The 23,281-nt window shown below is 36.1% G+C and overlaps 1 long non-coding RNA gene across 1 annotated transcript; it reads left to right on the forward strand.

Annotated features, from left to right (window-relative positions):
- The first annotated feature begins 981 nt into the window (after window positions 1-981).
- LOC123531838 (uncharacterized) lies at window positions 982-23,048 on the forward strand. Its single transcript, XR_008369418.1, has 3 exons — window positions 982-1,053; window positions 14,814-14,954; window positions 22,943-23,048. It is a non-coding gene; the product is annotated as an uncharacterized LOC123531838 (long non-coding RNA).
- The last annotated feature ends 233 nt before the right edge of the window (window positions 23,049-23,281 follow it).

Below are 23,281 nucleotides of genomic sequence, written 5' to 3' on the forward strand. Positions count from 1 at the left end.
CCTTGTCTTTTATCAAAAGGCCTGCTTGTCGTTTAAAAAACTATAGGAACATTCAAAAGGAGACCTGGCCCCGTGTTCACAAAACATTTTTCAGTCTCAGCTGAGTTTGAGTTTTAAATTTTAATATCAATTTTGCTAAAACTTCAAGATTAAATTTCAACTGATATTGACCATCAAGAAGAAATAATCACTTGAAAGTAGTTACAAACTTAAAATTTGTTTTTTATCATGCAATTTAGATTCAAATGACAAATAAGTTTCATTATCAAACTCAGCTGAGTCTGAAAATGTGTTGTGAACACAGGGCCAGGTCCCTTGATTTCACCAGTTTAAATTTCTCTTGGCAAGTATTTCATTACAAGAAACGGAAAATTCTTTGGTGTGCGAAACCGTGAACTGTGCGAAACCGGGTACACTTACTCTAGGAATAAGGTCAGTAATTCGGTCGAAAATGTGCTTCCGTGGCGAAAGAAGTCCATAATAAATAGATCCTAATTTTCCCATTTTCTGCGCAAATTCGTGTACAACGAGTGCTTTAATCACACTTTTTCGCTACTAGAATACATTTTGCATGAAATGAGACGGTTTTCATGTTCATACAACCCACATGGCAAGTTTTGCAGATCGAAACCGGAAGTAGGTGTTTATTGCGCGGAGGAGAGCAAATATTCGCCATTTTTAGGGTAGCAGACCACAACTGACTGGCATTTCACTAGGAACTATTCAACCCCCTATTTTCTTTTCATTTTTGCGTTAATTTGTGATAGAACTTTCATGAAAAATTGGTGTAGGAAAAAGTGATGATACGTAAAGATACGTAAAGACGACATGAAGTTATCGTTTTTTATATGAAACAAAGAAGGATTTGAATTACTGACCTTTAACCTCTAATACTATTTAGTGTAGTGTGACCTAAAGAAAAACAGCTATTTAGTGTGTTATAACCTAGTTAGGCCTCTTGCGCAATTCCGGTGCGCATGCGTAGTTCTAAATCTGGAAATCCCCACTGGAAATCCCTAAGGAACCTGCAGTTAGTCTATTGCTTTTTCACAGGTATTCCATTAATTTCCTTCACGTAGCAAATAAGATCTCATTTCCAATATTTTATATATTTGTAAGGATAAATCTGTTTACTTTTTTTTTTACCTCGGAAAGGATCGGAACAAAGCATGAATCATAACTTGACTAGACAAGCTTACTGTCGCGGAGTGGCTGCTTTTTAATTTCTGACTTTTGCAGCCACCGCGACGTTACAGTTTGACCGTCACAATATAAAACAAACTGTATACGTCGGATTAGTTCGACTATAACTTGACATGACACTTAAGACACAGGTACGTAAGATTTCATAATGATAATATAATGTTAGTTACAGGGCAGTGCAGCCTGCAAGTTTCATTCAGATTGGTTGATGATTTAATGCCCCTTACAATTAAATATATACAGAGACATCCTGCAAAGACGATACTGCTGATTTTAACATCCTGTGAAGGTAGTAATTATGGTTCCTTACAGAGGTTAGACAGCGAAATTATCCGGAATCGGTTCTTTCAAGAAGGGTCCACAGGGTCCTCCCCATGCCCTTTCAGCGGAGGGCTGAGTCCGGCTAAAATATCTTAGCGCCGGCTATAAAATTTCAATATATAAATTTTCTTGTAAACATTTATCACAGGTCTGATAACCAGTCGACAATTACCGGTTTTGATCATGCCTGGATGCAAACTCGATAAGGCCAGCATTTTTTAATTTTCTGGTTTACGGGAGCGCCGACCCTATTTTTTGACAAAACAAAATAAAAATAAAAGTCATTTTCAGTACTTCTATTTTCATTTTACCCGCCGACTATCCATAATTGCTGCTGCCAAAAATAAAAGTTTAACTGTAAGGTACTGCAGTAGAGGTTTGTGATCAAGATCAGTAGACGCATGAAAAAATGACGGCCTCCATGAATGTAAATTGTGTGAAATTAAATAGGAAAAATATACAAGTTAACAGACAATTACTTTGGAATAAGTTGGCAGAGATACATGTAACATTAACAAGTATTGTAAACAAACTGGATATGAGTAGAAATTACAGCACCTAAAGCTCAACATTTGGAATAATCACATACCAAAAATGACCGTCACTATCAACGCTGTCCAGATGTTGAAAAATCTGGCATATCACATGTACGAGATTTGTTGTCTGTATATTATGATTGGACAACGATCAAATTCATGTGGGACTGTCAGAAAATTACCACAATTGATAAAAAGGAAAGAAACCAAAGAAATGGCAAAATGGAAGAGCAAAAGTGAGTATCAACTTGCTAAACATGTATTTTTTTACTTTGAAGTCTTGAGGGCTAGAGAAGAAAAAATAACTAATACCACAATTTTCAGTATTTCTGTTCAAAAACAAAGTGCAATTTCAATGTAAAATGACACATGTCTCACATATGCTTGACAATGATACATGTGATAAAAAATTCAAACTAGTCAAAATAATTGGACAGTCAGATTAATGGTTGTTTAATATTTGTGATGGGCAATCTTATCCGAGTGGAGATATTGCCCATACGAACAGATTATCTCAATTTTTCCTAAGATCGCGTCAAATTAGTTTGACTAATTTTAGTTCTAGCCAGGTACTGTAACTCTAAAGATAATTATCAAACATGAAATTCCCAGCAATATTGTCATGTTCACTTGAAGTATACCAATAAAATCTGTAAGAAGACCCTTTAAATGTATGTTTGGGACAAACATTCAGACACTTTATGCCACATGTACCTTTGACACTCAGAGGAACACATAATGACATATCCAGTAATAAATGTTTCTTCGGACTCATAACTTACTAAGTCCAAGTCCCATCTCAGTGAAGAGTCTTATAAATCTCCAATACTATTGTTTGAACATCAGCCGATAAGGCTGTTATTTTGTACACATTTTAGCTGAACCAAAATTCAGATTGTTTCGGCTTGTGGTACATTATAGGTGGCACTGACAGTCGGCAAAATATAAAACAATATATAAGCCACTGAAACTTAACCAATGCCATTTAATTTTAAAGCCAGTGTGTATAATATTTATCAATTTGTAATTTTTGCTTTCTGTCAATGCCTGTCTTTTAAGACTGCATCTCTCCGCCAATTAATATGCATGTATGCAGGATGCAGACCTAAAGTAGTCATTGCATATCCCCATTTTAATAGCAGTTTTTATTCATGTTTATATAATAAACCTTATGCAATGTTCTTATGATCTGTATATTTTATTATGAAAAATGTTTCCACAAGTCTATTTTTACTACAAAATAGATACATTTTGTACATACAAAAACACAAGTAATACAATCCTTGGTGACTTTGAATGACATTATGCATACAAGCTACACATAAAGAAAACAACAGTATACTGAGATGATGAGATATAAACCAGTTCAGAATAGTTCATTTGTGAGTGTGTATGCAATTTAAGCTTGCAAGCTTTTGTTTTCTGTGGTGTACAAAAAATAAAATAAATGTATCCTTTTGGACGTTTTATTTTTAGCTCACCTGTCACATAGTGACAAGGTGAGCTTTTGTGATCACCCTTCGTCCGTCGTCAGTCCGTCCGTGCGTCTCGTCCGTGCGTCAACAATTTCTTGTCTGCACGATAGTGGTTTCATTTATGATTTTATTTTAACCAAACTTGCACACAACTTGTATCACCATAAGATCTCGGTTCCTTTGTTGAACTGGCCAGATCCCATGATGGGTTCCAGAGTTATGGCCCCTGAAAGGGCCAAAATTAGCTAATTTGACCTTGTCTGCACAATAGCAGCTTTATTTATGATTTGATTTTTACCAAACTGGCACACAACTTTAATCACCATAAGATCTTGGTTCCTTTCTTGAACTGGCCAGATTCCATTATGGGTTCCAGAGTGATGGCCCCTGAAAGGGCCAAAATTAGCTATTTTTACCTTGTCTGCACAATAGCAGCTTCATTTATGATTTTATTTTAACCAAACTTGCACACAACTTGTATCACCATAAGATCTTGGTTCCTTTCTTGAACTGGCGAGATTCCATTATGGGTTCCAGAGTGATGGCCCCTGAAAGGGCCAGAATTAGCTATTTTTACCTTGTCTGCACAATAGCAGCTTCATTATGTCTCCCCCAGGAGACATATTGTTTTTGCCCTGTCCGTCCGTCCGTACGTCACACTTCATTTCCGAGCAATAATTGGAGAACCATTTGACCTAGAACCTTCAAACTTCATAGGGTTGTAGGGCTGCTGGAGTAGACGACCCCTATTGTTTTTGGGGTCACTCCGTCAAAGGTCAAGGTCACAGGGGCCTGAACATTGAAAACCATTTCCGATCAATAACTAGAGAACCGCTTGACCCAGAATGTTGAAACTTCATAGGATGATTGGTCATGAAGAGTAGACGACCCCTATTGATTTTGGGGTCACTCCGTCAAAGGTCAAGGTCACAGGGGCCAGAACATTGAAAACCATTTCCGATCAATAACTAGAGAACCACTTGACCCAGAATGTTGAAACTTCATAGGATGATTGGTCATGAAGAGTAGATGACCCCTATTGATTTTGGGGTCACTCATTCAAAGGTCAAGGTCACAGGGGCCTGAACATTGAAAACCATTTCTGATCAATAACTAGAGAACCGCTTGACCCAGAATGTTGAAACTTCATAGGATGATTGTACATGCAAAGTAGATGACCTCTATCGATTTTGGGGTCACTCCATTAAAGGTCAAGGTCACAGGGGCCTGAACATTGAAAACTATTTCCGGTCAGTAACTTGAGAACCACTTGACCCAGAATGTTGAAACTTAATAGGATGATTGGTCATGCAGAGTAGATGACCCCTAGCGATTTTGGGGTCACTCTGTGAAAGGTCAAGGTCACAGGGGCCTGAACATTGAAAACCATTTCCGGTCAGTAACTTGAGAACCACTTGACCCAGAATGATGAAACTTCATACGATGATTGGTCATGCAGAGTAGATGACCCCTAACGATTTTAGGGTCACTCTGTTAAAGGTCAAGGCCACAGGGGCCTGAACATGGAAAACCATTTCCAATCAATAACTTGAGAACCTCTCGACCCAGAATGTTGAAACTTCATAGGATGATTGTTCATGCAGAGTAAATGACCCCTATTGTTTTTGGGGTCACTCCGTTAAAGTTCAAGGTCACAGGGGCATGAACATTGATAACCAGTTCCGATCAATAACTTGAGAACCACTTGACCCAGAATGTTGAAACTTCATAGGATGATTGAACATGCAGAGTAGATGACCCCTATTGATTTTGGGGTCAGTCTATTAAAGGTCAAGGTCACAGTGGCCTGTTCATGTAAAATCATTTTTTTGAAATAACTTGAGAACCACTTGACCTACAATGTTGAAACTTAATAGGATGATTGGACATGCAGAGTAGATGACCCCTATTTATTTTGAGGTCACTTGATCAAAGGTCAAGGTCACAGGAGCCTGAACAGTGACTTGAGAACCACTAGGCCAAGAGTGTTGAAATTTAGCGGGATGACTGGACATGCCAAGTAGATGATCCCTATTGCAGCTAACCATCAGTGTCTCTTTGACTTTCGCTCCTGACCCCTATTGACTTCTTGCCTATAGGACTTTGCATTGGGGGAGACATGCGCTTTTTTACAAAAGCATTTTCTAGTTTATGATTTGAATTTAATCAAACTTGCACAAAACTTGTGTCACCATAAGATCTTGGTTCTTTTGTCAAACCGGCCAGATCCCATTATGGGTTCCAGAGTTATGGCCCCTAAAGGGTCAAAATTGGCTCTTTTGACCTTGTCTGCACAATAGCAGCTTCATTTATGATTTGATTTTAACCAAACTTGCACACAACTTGTATCACCACAAGATCTTGCTTCCTTTGTTGAACTGGCCAGATTCCATCATGGGTTCCAGAGTTATGGCCCCTTAAAGGTCCAAAATTGGCTATTTTGGTTTTTGCAGCCATACAGAGACTTCATTTATGGTTTTATTTGATACAAACTTGCAAAATATCTTCAACAACAATAAATCTTGGATTCCATGACAAATCAGATCCAATCGTAGGTTCCAGAGTTATTTTATATCTGATTACCTCCCCTGATTGTAATCAAAATGGATTTATATCCGTTAGTACTTATAGGACTTATTTGAAATTTCATTATTGTCATTAGTTAGACTGAGCCAATCAGGGTAGATAACTATGGTCTGATTTATGTCAAATTACCTCCCTTTATTTCAAATTAAAATGGGTATATCTCCGTAACTAATGAAGATACTGATCTGAAATTTCATTTATGTCAACAGATTTATTTGGCAGATCCTTCTTTTGTTCACTTAAATAATTTTTTTTAATTACTTCCCTTTTGCGTTACTATAAATAGCTTATTGTTTTATTATTGGCCATAGGGAAAAACCGAGACCACTTTTCTGTGGTACAATATGGATGGTACCTCCAATTTTTAGGTGTATTTTGACATATCTGTACCTTGTAAGAATTTTTTTTTCTTTTTGGTTAAATTTTTTCCCTTTGTGTTACTGTTCTTTGGACTTAGATATTTTTTCTGAGGACCTTCTTGTCCTCAAGTGCAATGATAACAGGTGAGCGATATAGGGCCATCATGGCCCTCTTGTTATTTATTTGGTCGACTGCCCAATATTGGGATTTTTATTTTTATTTGTCCCCCCACCCCCGACCCAAATTTTTTAAAAAATCTCCCGTTAACCAGAAAATAAAAAAATGCTGGCCCAATGATAGTCGCGGAATGTCGTCACAGACAGTTTTACAAACAATCGACTTTTACCGCAAACTGTAAAATTGTACTTTCCTTTTCATGCACGACAATTTTTTTTTTTGCAAACCACATTTTGTTTTGAGCAGAAATAAATAGGGTTTAAATACTTTTATATGTCAAACAATTTTTTTGATATTGTATGTAATTAATTTTGGCATAATTTAAAATGAGACAGGTTGGCAGAAATTGACAAATCTGTTCAGTTGCAACAAAAAAATATTAAACGGATGCTGGTAGAACATGCCGAACCATTAATATTGTACTTTCTGTAGTACATGTATATCCAGCAAGTAATAGTATAATTTAATAGTATGTATTAAATTTAACATCATACTAATAATACTTTTAGAAATATAAGTAGTTTTCGGTACATGCAAAACTTGCAAAATTGCAGCTGCTATAGGAGAGATCGTGTTTGTACACAAATCCGTTGTATATTCTATTTTTAGCTCGACTATTCGAAGAATAGTCTAGCTATTCTACTCACCCTGGCGTCGGCGTCGGCGTCGGCGTCACACCTTGGTTAAGTTTTTGCATGCAAGTACATACAGCTATCATTTAAAGGCATATAGCTTTGAAACTTATTTATTCTTTTTCTAGGTCAATTACCAACCTCACTGGGTCAAGTTCCATAACTCTAACATGTATTTTGAGCAAATTATGCCCCCTTTTGGACTTAGAAAATTCTGGTTAAAGTTTTACATGCAAGTTACTGTCTCCAAAACTAATGCAGATATTGAATTGAAACTTCACATGTGTCTTCGGGGTTATAAAACTAGTTGATAGCACCAAGTCGCATAACTCTGACCTTCATTTTGGCCAAATTATGCCCCCTTTTGTACTTAGAAAATTTTGGTTAAAGTTTTGCGTGCAAGTACATACAGCTATAACTAAAAGGCATATAGATTTGAAACTTATTTTTTCTTTTTCTAGATCAATTACCTACTTCACTGGGTCAAGTCCCATAACTCTGACATGTATTTTGGCCAAATTATGCCCCCTTTTGGACTTAGAAAATTCTGGTTAAAGTTTTGCGTGCAAGTACATACAGCTATTACTAAAAGGCATATTGATTTGAAACTTATTTTTTCTTTTTCTAGATCAATTACCTACCTCACTGGGCCAAGTCCCATAACTCTGACATGTATTTTGAGCAAATTATGCCCCCTTTTGGACTTAGAAAATCCTGGTTAAAGTTTTACATGCAAGTTACTATCTCCAAAACTAATGCAGATATTAAATTGAAACTTCACATGTGTCTTCGGGGTTATAAAACTAGTTGATAGAATCAAGTCCCATAACTCTGACATGTATTTTGGGCAAATTATGCCCCCTTTTGGACTTAGAAAATCCTGGTTAAAGTTTTGCGTGCAAGAACATACAGCTATTACCAAAAGGCATATAGCTTTGAAACTTATTTATTCTTTTTCTAGGTCAGTTACCAACCTCACTGGGTCAAGTTCCATAACTCTTAACATGTATTTTGAGCAAACTATGCCCCCTTTTGGACTTAGAAAATTCTGGTTAAAGTTTTACATGCAAGTTACTATCTCCAAAACTAATGCAGATATGGAATTGAAACTTAACATGTTTCTTCAGGGTTATTAAACTAGTTGATAGCATCAAGTCCCATAACTCTGATATGCATTTTGGTCAAATTATGTCCCGTTTCGAACTTAAAACTCTTTTGATATTTAATATTTTGGGTAATAATTTCCTGCTTCTGTGACAATATTTCGAATAGTCGAGCTTGGCTGTCTTACGGACAGCTCTTGTTAGAACTGATAAGACCAAGATCGGGTGGGCAGACGCCAAGCGACAATGTTTTTTGTTAACAGTGGTGTTTTTCTAACTGCTTAAATTTTCTTAAAACATAAATAATATCAATAATTTTTTTGATCAATGGAAAGGATATAAAACAAGCAATTTATTGATAACTTTAATTATTTTTTCGAAATAAAATGGATTAATTATGAACGCTTAACTTACAGTGTTTTTTCTAAAAGTTTGGAGCATTGCTACGCCACTATTAAAATCATATGTCATTTAAAACAGTAATTCATTTTCAAAAGATATTTGAATAAGAAAATATGAAAATCGTAAAGCATTTCAAAACTTTTTGAATTTTTAAAATCCATTTATATATAAATGACCGAAAAAGTTATTAAAAATTCCGATCCCATACACAAACGAGGTTGTTTTGCCCACCACCAGATAAACAGGTGTTGATGCGTGAGATGTCAGGGCGATCTCTCCTATTGGTGAAAATTGGGGAAAATTGTACCGAAAGGGCAGGATATTTCGGACAACAAAAATTCGGATAAGTCAATGCATAGTATTAGAGAAGGTATATAACATCAATAATTTGATTAAATCACTTTTACTTTAAATATTCTTTCATAAGGACCAAATAGATCAACATTTATAGTTCCTCTCAAAACTGTTATGCTTCTGCAAAGAAGTATAAAATACACAGAATGGCAACTGGCTGTAATCTCGCGTGATCTCGTGTCAGAGCGTGAATCGGTGTTATCTTAGTAAAAACAAACATCGGCAAGCATAGAGTTACAATTTGTACCTTTAAAACTAAATACATGTTAGCTTCTCAAACAACATTAGTTTAATGTGAAATAGTCTTAAGACACAAAGTACACGTTTCTTACCGTCCAAAAAAAAGCGTGGTCATACGGTGATAATTAATTTAACGATGAATATTTGCTTTCACGTACAAAATGGCGCGTGGAGAACGCTTCACTTCCGGTAAACGAGATCTCCTTCAGTTGTCACGGGATGTTGGCGAGATTTGCTCTGTATGCCTTTCACGTTGCCGATCTATTTATTTTTATAGCTCTTTGGCTTCTGTAAATACTCAATTAATGCAAGAAAAAAACCACAATCAATATTTTCTTAAACCAGACTTAAAAAAATAGAAAATCAAGTAGAAAATATTAAAAAATGGTTCTTATAATGATATCTACTTGATTTATTTTTTAGCTCACCTGTCACATAGTGACAAGGTGAGCTTTTGTGATCACCCTTCGTCCGTCGTCAGGCCGTCCGTCCGTGCGTCTGTCCGTCCGTCCGTGCGTCAACAATTTCTTGTCTGCACGATAGTGGTTTCATTATTGATTTTATTTTAACCAAACCTGCACACAACTTGTATCACCATAAGATCTCGGTTCCTTTCTTGAACTGGCCAGATCCCATTATGGGTTCCAGAGTTATGGCCCCTGAAAGGGCCAAAAATAGCTATTTTGACCTTGTCTGCACAATAGCAGCTTCATTTATGATTTGATTTTAACCGAACTTGCACAAAACTTGTGTCACCATAAGATCTTGGTTCCTTTCTTGAACTAGCCAGATCCCATTATGGGTTTCAGAGTTATGGCCCCTGAAAGGGCCAGAATTAGCTATTTCGACCTTGTCTGTACAATAGCAGCTTCATTTATGATTTGATTTTAACCAAACTTGCACACAACTTGTATCACCACAAGATCTTGCTTCCTTTCTTGAACTGGCTAGATTCTGTTATGGGTTCCAGAGTGATGGCCCCTGAAAGGGCCAGAATTAGCTATTTTGACCTTGTCTGCACAATAGCAGCTTCATTTATGATTTAAATTTAATCAAACTTGCACAAAACTTATGTCACCATAAGATCTTGGTTCCTTTCTTGAACCGGCCAGATCCCATAATGGGGTCCAGAGTTATGGCCCCTGAAAGGGCCAAAATTGGCTATTTCGCCCTTGTCTGTACAATAGCAGCTTCATTTATGATTTGATTTTAACCAAACTTGCACACAACTTGTATCACCACAAGATCTTGCTTCCTTTCTTGAACTGGCCAGATTCCATCTTGGGTTCAAGAGTTATGGCCCCTTAAAGGTCCAAAATCGGCTATTTTGGCTTTTGCAGCCATATAGAGACTTCATTTATGGTTTTATTTAATACAAACTTCCAAAATATCTTCAACAACAATAAATCTTGGATTCCATGACAAATCAGATCCAGTTGTAGGTTCCAGAGTTATTTTATTATCTGATTACCTCCCCTGATTGTAATCAAAATGGATTTATATCAGTAAGTACTTACAGGAATTATTTGAAATTTCATTATTGTTATTAGTTGGACTGTGACAATCAGGGTAGATAACTATGGACTGATTTTATGTCAAATTACCTCCCTTTATTTCAAATTAAAATGGGTCTCCGTAACTAATGAAGATACTGATCTGAAATTTCATTTATGCCAACATATTTATTTGGCAGATCCTTCTTTTGTTCACTTACAATATTTTTTTTTTAATTACTTCCCTTTTACCTTACTATAAATAGCTTATTTTTAGTAACTTCTTTATTATTGGCCAAAGTGAAAAAAACCGAGACCACTTTTCTGTGGTACAACATGGATGGTACCTCCAATTTTTAGGTGTTTTTTGACATATCTATACCTTGTAAGAATTTTTTTCTTCTTTTTGGTTAAATTTCTTCCCTTTGTTGTTCCTGTCCTTTGGATTTAGATATTTTTTTTGAGGACCTTCTTGTCTCAAGTGTAGTGATAACAGGTGAGCGATATAGGGCCATCATGGCCCTCTTGTTTATTTTCTTACCCTGCCTTTGACAAATATGCTACAGTTTCAGAAGCTGTTTCATATTATTATTTTAATTCATCACCTCAGTTTACTTAAATGATAATATGTTTATTGCGATAAACTGCTAAAATGTGTACCCGGCTGTAAATTCCACAGAGCCTGACCTTAACAAAATCCTGTGGAGAACCCTGGCCCCACTTGAACTGTCAATAAGACCAGATTATCTAAACTGCTGCAGATTTGGTTATGGTTTTGTATGTAAGCTGGTATCTCAGTAACTACTTGTGGGAATGGATTGAAACTTAACACACTTATTCACTGTGATAAACTGACCTACATTGCAAAGGTTCCATAAGGCTATTTTGCTTTTTTACAAAATTATGTCCCTTTTTCGACTTAGAAATTCTTGGTTAAGGTTTTGTATGTAAGCTGGTATCTCAGTAACCACTTGTAGGAATGGATTTAAACTTCATACACTTATTCACTGTGATAAACTGACCTACATTGCACAGGCTCCATAACTCTATTTTGCTTTTTATACCCTCAAAGGGAGGCATATTAGTTTTCAACTGTCCATCCGTTCGTTAGTCACAACGTTAACTTTTTGCATGAAGGCACTTTACTCACGAACCACTTCACCTAGGACCTTCAAACTTCACATGCTGATAGTACTTATTGAGTACAAGACACCTACCGACTTTGGGGTCACCAGGTCAAAGGTCAAGGTCACAGGGGCCAATGTTAACTTTGCATGAAGGCACTTTACTCGCAAACCACTGCACCCAGGACCTTCAGTCTTCACATGCTGATAGTACTTATTGAGTACATGACCGTACTGACTTTGGGGTCACCAGGTCAAAGGTCAAGGTCACAGGGGCCAATGTTAACTTTTTGCATGAAGGCACTTAACTCGCGAACTATTGCACCCAGGACCTTCAAACTTCACATGCTGATAGTACTTATTGAGTACACGACCCTTACTGACTTTGGGGTCACCAGGTCAAAGGTGAAGGTCACAGGGGCCAATGTTAACTTTTTGCATGAAGGTATTTACTCTTGAACCACTACACCCAGGACCTTCAAACTACACACGCTGATAGTACTTATTGAGTACAAGATCCCTACTGATTTTGGGGTCACCAGGTCAAAGGTCAGATCACAGGGGCCAATGTTAACTTTTTGCATGAAGGCACTTTACTTGCAAACCACTGCACCCAGGACCTTCAAACTTCACATGCTGATAGTACTTATTGAGTACACGACCCCTACTGACTTTGGGGTCACCAGGTCAAAGGTCAAGGTCACAGAGGCCAATGTTAACTTTTTGCATGAAGGCACTTTACTCGCAAACCACAGCACCCAGGACCTTCAAACTTCACATGCTGATAGTACTTATTGAGTACACGACCCCTACTGACTTTGGGGTCACCAGGTCAAAGGTCAAGGCACTGCGTGGGCATTTGTCACCATTAGTGACAGCTCTTGTTTACAAAATTATGTCCCCTTTTAGACTTTGAAATTCTTGGTTAAGGTTTTGTATGTAAGCTGGTATCTCAGTAACCACTTGTGGGAATGGATTGAAACTTCACACACTTATTCACTGTGATAAACTGACCTACATTGTACAGGTTCCATAACTCTATTTTGCTTTTTTACGAAATTATGCCCCCTTTTCGACTTAGAAATTCTTGGTTAAGGTTTTGTATGTAAGCTTGTATCTCAGTACCCACTAAATGGAATGGATTGAAACTTCATAGACATACACTTGTTCACCGTCATGATCTGACATGCACTGTGTAGGTCCCATAACTCGTCTTTGCAATTTTTTCAAAATTATGTCCCTTTTTCGACTTAGCAGTTTTTGGTTAAGTTTTTGTATGTAAGCTGGTATTTCAGTATTTCAGTAAGGATTGAAACTTCAGGCCCTTGTTCATTTTATGAGCTGATAAGCACTGTGTAGGTTCCATAACCCTTTTTCCCATTTTTACACAATTATGCCCCTTTTTCGACTTTTGCATGCAGTTGACAAGGCTGTTGAATAGTCGAGCGTTGCTGTCCTCCGACAGCTTTTGTTATGTTGATATTGACAGTTTCATTTACATTTTCATTTCATGCTGGAAGAAAGAATATGGTATTATACCTGTATGGTAATTTACAAGATTGGAACATTACTGATTATAACAGTCCTTAAGGAAATATTAATAAAATTATTATAGTTTGCCGTGAACACTTGTTTCGATCATGCGGTGAATATCAGCTAGCATGAAAACTACTTTGCCGTTTAAAATGTTATTTGCCTTAAGTATATATTATGTTTAAATCAATTAAATATAAAATTGTATTGTTTTGTGCATCATTAGATGTTTGCGAATTTAGTACTATGTACAAAATAATTTAATTGCCTGATTTAAACTTCCAGCAGATTCTTTGATAACTTATTGGTTTGTAACACCTCAGCATTTCACATGCTTCATTTTTATCTCCCGCCAATGTAATCGGGATGGGGGTATTAAAATGGCGTTGTCCGTCCGTCAGAGTTATTCACTTATTGCCCTTAAATTGTTTAAAAATCCACAGATTTGTACATAACAAACCAACCAAAGGTAGAATTTCATTAAACTTCTATCATTCTTTTCCATGAACATTTATTATAAACATGTGAAGTTGTGTATCCACACCTGGTCAGCACCTTGCATTGGTCACACACCCTCCCCTGCCACGCTTTTACTCCAGGTAAACTGTCTCGATTATAATCAGATATCTATATTTTGAAGTCATTACTCACTACTTCAGCTATAGTGCTATTGGTTACGACGACGGGAAAATGTCTTTATTGCCGCGGCAGTCAGGGGTTCGATTTTTTTCTTGATTTGGAACTTGCAAAATACTTTAGAAACAAAAATTCATATTCTAATATTCATAATATGACCAAACTTCAATTTGCAAGAAAGATTATTTTTTAGCCAAATCTGGAGGCATGCTGCTTTAAAAGGTTGGCATGTGTTGGAAATTAATGCTGTTTGGTCGGAACATTATGTGAATTTCGGCAGCTTTATGCATGGAAGTTAACTCTCTGTTCACTAGCCTATGCACATAGTGGAAACCCTGTCATAAATATTTGCAACAAATACCATATTTACCCATTTATAAAATGATCTTACTTTAAGACGAGATTCTTTAATTACTGCGAAATCAGCAGTGTTTTACAAACTGTTATAACTGCTTTAGTTCAGTGACACTGACTTACTTATTAATTAGAGAAGGTATAACACATTAATTCTGATTTTTTAGGAAAAAAATCACATCTTATAGAGGAGTTAATATGGTAAGCTTGTTACAAAATATGTGGAAAATCAAGTAAATAGATTTCAAGTACATAGAAATTACAAACCTATATCCCAATTTCAGCTGTCAATACTTTACAAGAATAAGAGGAAAGGTTATAAGAGTGGACAAGCACTTTTACAAGAACATTGGTTGACGACAATGAAGATATGAGTGAAGGGCCTAACCAGGTTTTTGGAGAGAAGATGGCTATACCAGAAGGAGGTAAATGCTGTGAACAGAATGTTTTGTACATTTTGCCATGACATGGTGTGATCTCGAGTCACAGATGTTGACAAGTGTTCTTATTTATGGCAAAAAACTAGTATCCATGAAGACTTGAAGTTAGATCATTACCCCTTGCGTCTTGTAGGGCTCAAATCTGCAACTTCCTGGTTTACAACACTTAAAATGCCATCAGTTCTTTTTTCTTCTTATTGTTTGTAATCTTCTTTTACTAATGATTAGTATTTAGGGTATGAAATTTTCATAAATCTAGTTTTGATACCGGTACCTTTCACCATTAAAAAAGGATAGTGACTTAAGTAGTCAGTGTAACTTTATAGGGATATCAACAAGATATGCTATGAAATCTTTGAATTTGCGGGCGCCAAATTTTATGGTATTGGCCAAAATAGCTATTTCATGGGATAAAAATTGATGGATTTCAACATTTGTACGAATGTGAAGAATCAATTTCACTTGTTCACTGGGATTTATTTTCATACATTAGTAGATATAAGACACTGACAGTAAATATGACTTGCTTAATAAGTAACAAGGTATTGTCAAATGAATCGGTGAGAAAACAGCAGTTAGCTTAAATATCTCAGAAACAAGCAGCATAAACTATAGGTTTTTTCTCATTTTCTGATGAAGAATACATATTTATCTGTATTTACAAAAAAAAAATTAAATTCCCTTATTTCTGAAAATGTTTCTATTTTACCTGGAATAACTGATGATCCAGATTTTACACATTGACGGCCCTTGTGACTGAGATTAAAATTTAGCAAATACTTTTAACATATTAAAAGCAGAGCTCCAGATAAGACGCGTATTTGCGTAAATACGTTTTGAAATTTACGAAAAACGCTTTTAAAATCAAACCTACGCTTACTGGTATGCATTGAAAAAACGGGATACGTATTTTACTCGATTTAAGTGCGTAATCCAATTTTATCGTAAATCAAGCACATCTTTTTTGTAATTGAGTACAACAAACAAAAATGACGTCTCATAGGTTATAGGTTAAAGGTCAGTAATTCAAATCCTTCTTTGTTTCATATAAAAACAAGTTCAGGTCGTCTTTACGTATCTTTAGAGAACATCACTTTTTCCTACACCTATTTTTCATGAAAGTTCTATCACAAATTAACGAAAAAATGAAAAGAAAATAAGGGGTTATGTTGTTCCTAGTGAAATGCCAGTCAGTTGTGGTCTGCTACCCTAAAAATGACGCATATTTGCTCTCGTCCGCGCAATAAACACCTACTTTCGGTTTCGATCTGCAAAACTTGCCATGTGGGGTGTATGAACATGAAAACCGTCTCATTTCATGCAGAATGTATTCTAGTAGTGAAAAAAGTGATTAAAGCACTCGTTCTACATGAATTTGCGCAAAAAATGGGAAAATTAGGATCTATTTATTATGGACTTCTTTCGACTTCACCACGGAAGCACATTTTTGACCGAATTACTGACCTTATTCCTATAACACACTAAATAGTTGTTGTTCTTTATTCTGTATAAAATTGACCTAATTCCAATGACCGCAGCACACAGGACCCATTTTATATGTCTGTATCCTACATTTTTTTGAAGAATATTGTCAGTACTAAATCAAAATCAAAAGAAAAGTGGGGGTCATATTTGATGCAAGAAAAATAATTTCAGTCGAACACACAGACTGCAAAATCAGCTAAAAAATGAGACCCAAAATTATACTGGTGGTGTATGATCTAAGTTTCCATGAAAAATTTTGTAATGTTGTTATTTCATTATGAAAATGCTACCTACATATCAAGCATAGATCTGTGATGTGATTTTAGCCAAAAAAATGCAAAGAAAATAAGGAAAATAGCTCTACAGAGCAAAAAAACTGAGAACTATTTGTATCCGCCATTATGCGACTACCATTTTTCTTTTTAGTGTCTGTATGCCTCATAAAGCAAACGCTGACGATATCGTAAAGAAATGTCATTTTCTTATTCAAGTAGTATTAAAGTGTGTGACAATAGATGACTCAGCCAATGCCTGTTGGATCGCTATGTCAGTGATCTATGATATATTATGGGTAACTGATGAAATAGCCGAAGCACCACACATGTGGGTATTTTTGAAAAAAAAATTGACAGTCAAAGTATCACTTGCAGTCAAATTATCACTGGCAGTTGATAGATCGCAGTGGTCTGTAACTGAAATTAAGATGTAGTGTAAGATGTAATGTATGCAGTAAACAAAATGTTAAAACTATTTGAATGAAGGCTCAAAAATATTCAGGAAAACAGCATTGGTCGACAAAGGCACGTCAACGGAGCACATGAATCTCAGAAAATTATACAAACAGTTATTATTATTACTCTTTAAATGATTTCCAATATGAAAAAAACATTTAGAAAATCTAAAATACCCTTTTGAAAAAAAATCTAGGAGTAAGATACCCTTTGAAAGAAAAACTTGGGGGTGAAATACCCTTTAACCTAAAATCTTATCTGGAGCTCTGTAAAAGGTCTCTGAAGATTATTACATCTCTATTATAAAGTCCAACTATAATTTTATGATTTTTGGTAACTTTAATATTTTCACCCTTTTTGAGTTAAGGTATTGGACCCGTAATAGAGTACCTCCTTTTTGAAGAGTATTCAATTCCTACCATAAGCCTACATTGACTGCAATTTTCAGGGGGGTGTAGGTTCAAGCCCCACTAAGGGACCAATTTTTTTTTTTCTCCATATTTTCCCTTTTTTCTAGTAAATTTTTACTTCTTTCAAGACTTACTGTGGATGTATTGTACAAAAGTGGAAAATTTTCATTTTATAAGCAATGTCTTGCTGTTCAAAGTGGATTTACTTCTGAATCAGGAGGGGTTGAGTTAGATATCTTTAAAAATACTGAGTTACATGCAGTAAAAGTTCTCCATTTTGCTTTCTTTCTTTAGATTACATATTGTAGAAGAAATGCAGGTAGGTTTTACTTCTGCCCCAAGGTTATTTAGAATTCTGTCTCATTAAATCTGTTTACTTGAGGCACCCTAGAAAAAATGATATTTACAGTTTTATTTTGTGTTTTATAATTGTTTAACAATAGTTTGATGTTTCTTTTATCAAAATTAATGCTGTAATGAATTCTCTGCAAACATTTTAGATAGTGGCCATCACATTGAAATTTGTCCCTACTTGAGCTTGAGGAAATACCCTAAATTATACAAAATTTACAAAAAACGGCACGGTAAAAGTTATTTAAAATTTGCAACACAGTGCGAAACATGGTCAGCTTTAAGAATATACCAAACAAATGCCATTTTTTGTACCCCCCGACAACAAAGTTGTAAGGGGGGGTATACTGGTTTCAGGTTGTCTGTCTGTCCGTAGACGCAATCTTGTGCGCACCATCTCTCCTTATCCCCTTGACAGAATTTAATGAAACTTCACACAAGTGATCAGTACCCACAGTAGTTGTGCAGCATGGGGCATGTTAGGTTCTTTTAGAAAAAAAATTTGCAGAGTTATGGGACTTTGTTTTTTTGTTACTATACTATATACATAGACACAATCTTGTGCGCACCATCTCTCCTCATCCCCTTGACACAATTTAATGAAACTTCACACAAGTGATCAGTAACAACAGTAGTTGTGCATGGGGCATGTTAGGTTCTTTTAGAAAAAAAATGTGCAGAGTTATGGGACTTTGTTTTTTTGTTACTATACTATATACATAGACACAATCTTGTGCGCACCATCCCTCCTCATCCCCTTGACACAATTTAATGAAACTTCACACAAGTGATCAGTAACAACAGTAGTTGTGCATGGGGCATGTTAGGTTCTTTCAGAAAAAAAATTTGCAGAGTTATGGGACTTTGTTTTTCTGTTACTATACTATATACATAGACACAATCTTGTGCGCACCATCTCTCCTCATCCCCTTGACACAATTTAATGAAACTTCACACAAGTGATCAGTAACAACAGTAGTTGTGCATTGGGCATGTTAGGTTCTTTCAGCGACAAAAATTGCAGAGTTATGGGACTTTGTTTCTTGTTAACATGCTATGTACATACAGTCTGCATATGCAATCTTGTACGTGCCTAATCTACCAAACCCTTGCACACAATTTAATGAAACTTCACACAAGTGATCAGTACCAACCCTAGTTGTGCATGGTGCATGTTACATTCTTTTAGATAAATATTCTGCATAGTTATGGGACTTCGTTTTTTGTTACTATACTGTATACATACAGTCTATATACATACAGTCCACATAATTATGCAATCTTGTGTGCGTCAAATTGCAATGTACTGTGTCAGTGCATGCGGGGGGTACATTCATCACCTTTAGTGATAGCTCTAGTTTTAAACATTACTATTAGGGGTCTAATACCTTAAATGTCAAATGGTTCTGTTCTAAATATGGATTGAGTATAAAAGTAGGCATGACACCAATACTTATGATGTTTATTTTCATTTTTAGCTCATCTGATTTTTTGAAAAAAAATGATGAGTTATTGTCATCACTTGAGCGGTTGTTGGCGTCAGCGTCTGCGTCGGCGTTGCCTGGTTAAGTTTTATGTTTAGGTCAGCTTTTATCCTAAATTATCAAAGCTATTGCTTTGAAACTTGGAATACTTGTTCACCATCATAAGCTGACCCTGTATAGCAAGAAACATAACTCCATCTTGCTTTTTGCAAGATTTATGGCCCCTTTTGTACTTAGAAAATATCAGATTTCTTGGTTAAGTTTTATGTTTAGGTCAACTTTTCTCCTAAACTATCAAAGCTATTGCTTTGAAACTTTGAATACTTGTTCACCATCATAAGCTGACCCTGTACATCAAGAAACATAACTCCATCTTGCTTTTTGCAGGACTTATTGCCCCTTTTGGACTTAGAAAATCAGTTTTCTTGGTTAAGTTTTATGTTTAGGTCAACTTTTTCTCTTAAACTATCAAAGCTATTGCTTTGAAACTTGCAACACTTGTTCACCATCATAAGCTGACCCTGTACAGCAAGCAACATAACTCCATCCTGCTTTTTGCAATAATTATTGCCCCTTTTGGACTTAGAAAATCATTTTCTTGGTTGAGTATTATGTTTAAGTCAACTTTTCTCATAAACTATCAAAGCTATTGCTTTAAAACTTGCAACAGTTTTTCACCATCATAAGTGGACACTGTACATCAAGAAACATAACTCTGTCCTGCTTTTTGCAAGAATGATGGCCCTTTTTAGACTTAGAAAATCATGGGTAGGACAATATTTCTATTACACAAAAAAAAATCAGATGAGCGTCAGCACCCGCAAGGCGGTGCTCTTGTATTATATATGAAAAAATAAAAACCTGCAACCAAAATTTTCAAAAGTTCTGTGCAAAAACTTACTAAACGATATGTCTGTATATACATTGTAATAAACCTATAAAAACTTTCTTGCCTGACACAACTTGTGATTAGAAGCTTTGAAATTAGCTGTGATATTTTAATTAGCTCGCTTGTCACATAGTGACAGGGTGAGCTTTTGTGATCGCCCTTCGTCCGTCGTCCGTCCACAATTTCTTGTGAACAAGATAGAGACAACATTTTGCAAGCAATTTTGATCAAACTTGTACAAAACTTGTATTGGCATGATATCTCAGTTCCTTTCAAAAACTGGCCAGATCCCATCATGGGTTCTAGAGTTATTGCCCCTTAAAGGGCCAGAATTTGCTATTTTTGTGCGTCAACAATTTCTTGTCTGCACGATAGTGGTTTCATTTATGATTTTATTTTAACCAAACTTGCACACAACTTGTATCACCATAAGATCTTGGTTCCTTTCTTAAACTGGCCAGATCCCATTATGGGTTCCAGAGTAATTTATGGCCCCTGAAGAGCTAAAATGAGCTATTTTGACCTTGTCTGCACAATAGAAGTTTTATTTACGATTTGATTTTTACCAAACTTGCATACAACTTGTATCACCATAAGATCTTAGTTCCTTTCTTGAACTGGCCAGATTCCAGTACGGGTTCCAGAGTTATGGCCCCTGAAAAGGCCAGAATTAGCTATTTTGACCTTGTCTGCACAATAGCAGCTTCATTTATGATTTGAATTTAACCAAACTTGCACACAACTTGTATCACCATAAGATCTTGGTTCCTTTGTTGAACCAACCAGATCCCATAATGGGTTCCACAGTTATGGCCCCTGAAATGGCCAAAATTAGCTTTTTTGACCTTGTCTGCACAATAGCAGCTTCATTTATGATTTGATATTAACCAAACTTGCACACAACTTGTATCACCACAAGATCTTGGTTTCTTTCTTCAACTGGCCAGATTCCATGATAGGTTCTAGAGTTATGGCCCCTGATAGGACCAGAATTAGCTATTTTGACCTTGTCTGCACAATAGCAGCTTCATTTATGATTTGAATTTAATCAAACTTGCACAAAACTTATGTCACCATAAGGTCTTGGTTCCTTTCTTGAACCAGATTCCATATGGGTTCCAGAGTTATGGCCCCTGAAAGGGCCAAAATTAGCTATTTTGACCTTGTCTGCACAATAGCAGCTTCATTTATGATTTGAATTTAACCAAACTTGCACAAAACTTGTGTCACCATAAGATCTTGGTTCCTTTGTTGAACCAACCAGATCCCATAATGGGTTCCAGAGTTATGGCCCCTGAAATGGCCAAAATTAGCTTTTTTGACCTTGTCTGCACAATAGCAGCTTCATTTATGATTTGATATTAACCAAACTTGCACACAACTTGTATCACCACAAGATCTTGGTTTCTTTCTTCAACTGGCCAGATTCCATGATAGGTTCTAGAGTTATGGCCCCTGATAGGACCAGAATTAGCTATTTTGACCTTGTCTGCACAATAGCAGCTTCATTTATGATTTGAATTTAATCAAACTTGCACAAAACTTATGTCACCATAAGGTCTTGGTTCCTTTCTTGAACCAGATTCCATATGGGTTCCAGAGTTATGGCCCCTGAAAGGGCCAAAATTAGCTATTTTGACCTTGTCTGCACAATAGCAGCTTCATTTTCGATTTGATTTTAACCAAACTTGCACACAACTTGTATCTCCATAAGATCTCGATTCCTTTTTATTCGCCCGAAGGGACATATTATGTTATCGCCTCGGTGTTCGTCTGTCTATATGTCTGTTGGTTAGCAATTTCCCTTCCGCTCTGTAACTCTTGAACCCCTTGAAGGATTTCAAAGAAACCTGACACAAATGTTCACCTCATCGAAACAATGTGCAGAGCGCATGTTTCGGATGGCTCACTTCAAGGTCAAGGTCACACTTAGGGGTCAAAGGTCATATGACTTTGTTTTGTGTGTATATTGCTCTGCATTTGCGTCGATTGCAGTACTCTTGTTTTTATTTGGCAGATCCTTTTGTTCACTTACAATAATTTTTTTTAATTACTTCCCTTTTATGTTACTATAAATAGCTTATTTAAGAAACTTTTTTATTATTGGCTGTAGGGAAAGCCGAGATTACTTTTCTGTGGTACAACATGGATGGTACCTCCAATTTTTAGGTGTATTTTGACATATCTGTACCTTGTAAGAATTTGTTTTAATTTTGGTTAAATTCTTCCCTTTGTTGTTTCTGTCCTTTGGACTTAGATTTTTTTCTGAGGACTTAGAAAAGTTAGATTTATTTTTAATTTCTTCCCTTTGTTGTTCCTGTCCTTTGGGCTTCATCAGTCAAAATTTTGCTCCTAACCTCCTCTGATGTAATCCTTCAGGCATGAAACTACTGGCCTGATTTGAAAATAATTTTATTTGAAGTAACTTTAAGAAAATTTCAACTATATTTTCTTATAAATCTTTTGATTGATCTTGATTATGATTTTTTGACCTTCTTGTCCTTAAGTGCAATGATAACAGGTGAGCGATATAGGGCCATTTTGGCCCTCTTGTTGTCAAAGTAAGTTTAATATTTTGAAAGTTTACATAGCCATACCTATGATGGTTTTTTTAATGTTTTAGGTGTAGAAGAAATGGATGTTTCACACCATAGAGATGACAGCCCAGGTTATGTAAACCTTAAAATGAAAGGACCAGGGAAACCAATAAATATACGTTATGATGAGAAGTAAGTATAATGTTTCCCTTACTGAACAGTTTTTATTGGCTTTTAGGAATGCGTTACATTTTTAGCAATTTCATTTCACTGGGCCAAAGGTCAAGGTCACAATTACTGTTGCTTTTCTTCTCAATTTTTTTGACAACTTGATGACCTACTGTCCTCAAACTTGGCAGACACATTGCCAACAGGCAGTGCATTAATTACCCTTTAAGGTCAGTGAATCGAAGGATCATGGTCAT

Source organism: Mercenaria mercenaria, unplaced genomic scaffold, assembly GCF_021730395.1.
Source record: "Mercenaria mercenaria strain notata unplaced genomic scaffold, MADL_Memer_1 contig_4227, whole genome shotgun sequence".
Taxonomy (NCBI): domain Eukaryota; kingdom Metazoa; phylum Mollusca; class Bivalvia; order Venerida; family Veneridae; genus Mercenaria; species Mercenaria mercenaria.